At 43.5% G+C, this 3219-nt stretch overlaps 1 protein-coding gene across 1 annotated transcript in view; it reads left to right on the forward strand.

Moving 5' to 3' along the window:
* The window catches only part of NBEAL2 (neurobeachin like 2), a 116385-nt gene that overhangs the window by 60472 nt on the left and 52694 nt on the right, over positions 1-3219 (forward strand).

Raw genomic sequence — 3219 nt, forward strand, 5'->3', positions numbered from 1 at the left:
TTTTTTGGGGGGGGGGGCGGGGACTAAGATACAAGGGTGGCTACAGCAGCTTAACAAAATGCCAAATAGAACTAAACCCGGAAACATTTATCCTGGGAATACTTAAAAAGAAATTTGACAGGAAAATAAGGTATTTGATTCTACACATATAAACTGCGGCAAGAATTGCGTTCGCGCAATACTGGAAGGAACGCAATATACCACCAGAGGGATTGTGATCATTCAGAAGATATATGAATGTGCCGAAATGGATAAACTCACTCTAGAACTAAAAGAAAAAGACGATTCGGAATTTTACGCGGTTTGGGGAAAATGGTATACATGGATAGATAACAGAAACAAAAATTGGAAATATACATAAGGCTATTGTGAGTTAGATATTGAATGTATATAGTCTATATATTGTATAGAATGTTGATCTGAAGTATATAAAAATGACACAGTCTGCTGAATATATATTAGGGTTGTATAAAGGAAAATGGTAATAAAAATTATTTTTTAAAAAGAAGGAAGGGGATGGGAAAAGGAAGGGAGGGAGGGAGGGAAGGAAGGAAGGAGATGAGAAAAGGAAGGAAGGAAGGAGATGGCATAGGAAGGAAGGAAGGAGGAGATAGGAAAAAGAAGGAAAGGAAAGGAGGAAAAAAGAAAGGAGGGGAAGAAAGAAAGGAAGGTGTCAGACGGAGCCCAACTTGCTCCCTAGGAAAGAACGACGCTTAACTTCACAGGTTTTAGAGAAAAGGTATTTTTTACTAGAGATGCAGAGTGCAGCATGAGCAAGGCAAACTCTGAAGAAAAAAAACCACGCAAAAATCATCTATTGGAAGCAATATCAGGTTCCTGTTCTGATGTTTTGGGAACGTGGTGCCTCCGACCCACAACAAATGCCTTTCCCAGGGCCTTCCCAGGGAGGGGGGGAGGGAAAGAAGGAAGGGAAGGAGGGAAGGAAGGAAAGGGAGGAAAGGGAGGAAGAGAAGGAGGAAGAAAGAAAGAAAAAGAAAGAAAGAAAGAGAAAGAGAAAGAAAGAAAGAAAGAAAGAAAGAAAGAGAAAGAAAGAAAGAAAGAAAGAAAGAAAGAAAGAAAGAAAGAAAGAAAGAAAGAAAGAAAGAAAGAAAAGGGAGGGAAGAAGGGAAGGAAGGAGCAGAGGAAAAAAAGAAAGAAAGAGGGAGGGAGGGGGAGGGAGGAAAAAGGGAAAATAGGTAAAGGGAGGGAGGGAGAGAAAGGAAATAAACACTGCTTTGGAGCAAAAAAAACCGTAAATCATTGTCAACTGATCGTGAAATACTCCATATAGTTATAAGTGCCGGCCAGTTGCCAAATGCCCAAAATGTGATCATTTGACCATAGGGTGGGGGGTGGGGGAGGGAGGGGAAGCCATTGGAATTTCAGACCCATATCATAAATACCTTTGGGGGGGAGGTCCATTCATCGTATCTTTGAACAGTCGCTAAGCCAATCAGTCGTAAATCGAGGACTGCTTGTAGAGAGATCATCAAAGCTGCTTCCTTTTGGTCCAACCCTCACCCATGGTGGGCTGCAGCTGTTGGGGGGGGAGGAGAGACCCCAGCCTCTAAGGCCAGCTGTCCCCAGGCCCTCACTAAAGGACCTGCAAACCACTGTCTCTTTTAATAACGCGTGTTCATCGGAAATTGGGCTCCTGGGGGGAGATTCGAACCCGGCACCCCTCCTACCACGAGCAGGGAAAAATTGGAAGAACCCTCCCAATTGCACGCCGTTGAGACCCCAAACGGAACCCCTAAACTAGAGGTAGGCAACCTTGGCTCTTTTATGACGTGTGGACTCCAACTCCCAGAATTCCTGAGCCAGCCACGCTGAGGGGAAAGGGAGAGGTTTCCAAGCTGAGCCATGCTGGCTCAGGAATTCTGGGAGTTGAAGTCCACGAGTCATAAAAGAGCCAAGATGGCCTACCCCTGAGTTACTAGGAAGATGAGGGGACTTCAACCCCCAGAATTCCTCTGCCAGCATGGCACCCTCTATCAGGAATAAACAACCTTGGCTCTTTTATGACTTGTGGACTTCAACTCCCAGAATTCCTGAGCCAGCAGGGCTCAGCTTGGAAACTCTCCCTTTCCCCTCAGCATGGCTGGCTCAGGAATTCTGGGAGTTGAAGTCCACGAGTCATAAAAGAGCCAAAGTGGCCTACCCCCGAGTTACTAGGAAGATGAGGGGACTTCAACTCCCAGAATTCCTCTGCCAGCATGGCACCCTATATCAGGAATAGGCAACCTTGGCTCTTTTATGACTGGTGGACTTCAACTCCCAGAATTCCTGAGCCAGCATGGGGAACTATGGCCCCTTCACGACTCGTGGACTTCAACTCCCAGAATTCCTGAGCCAGCCTGCCTCAGCTTGGAAACCTCTCCCTTTCCCCTCAGCATGGCTGGCTCAGGAATTCTGGGAGTTTAAGTAAAAGAGCCAAGGTTGCCTACCCCTGCCCTTAACCATCAATTTTAAAACAGAGAGGATGATGGTTTGTGTTGTTGTTGTTGTTGTTGTTTTTAAATGATTCTGTGGCTTTTTGCAAGGCAGAAATTCCTGGCTTTCCTGGATCTGGTGGTTTGCAAATGTTTGGAATTGCAATCGAAAAATCTAGTCCTAAAACAAACCGTGGTTTGCATGCTCTTGTCCTGGTTTGGCCCCGCCAAGAAATTCAAAATTTTTCCTCTGCGGATTCAAAACCACTTTTGTTTGTCTCGGCACCCACATTCAGAGAAAGGAGCCGGTTAGTGAAGGGCATACAGATGGTCCTCAGATTATGACCGCAATTGAGCCCAAAACTTCTCTTGTTTTTTGTTTTTTTTTTTTTCAAATTTAAATTTTTATTATTTTCATCATAAAAAAAAGCACATCACAAATACATCACAGTGTAAAAACCCTACCCCCCACCCCCCACCCCCGGACTTCCCAAACCTAATCCCAGGATACTATTCAACTAAAAGTAAACTAGTATTAATATCCCTAACTCCACAAAGTATTATTCTACATAAGTAGGTGAAATATATATATATAAAAAAAAAATTATCTAAAAACCTAAATTATATTCCACCATTCTATGCTTATTTTGAATATAAACAATCCATCTTCTCCATATTGATAAAAATTGTTCATTTGAGTGATCCTTCAGATAAGCCGAAATTTTTGCCATTTCAGCAAGATGCGAAACCTTCAATCTCCAGTCCTCCATTGTAGGTAAGACTTTAC

Source organism: Protobothrops mucrosquamatus, unplaced genomic scaffold (assembly GCF_001527695.2).
Source record: "Protobothrops mucrosquamatus isolate PMUCROS unplaced genomic scaffold, P.Mucros_1.0 scaffold235, whole genome shotgun sequence".
In the NCBI taxonomy this organism is placed as follows: domain Eukaryota; kingdom Metazoa; phylum Chordata; class Lepidosauria; order Squamata; family Viperidae; genus Protobothrops; species Protobothrops mucrosquamatus.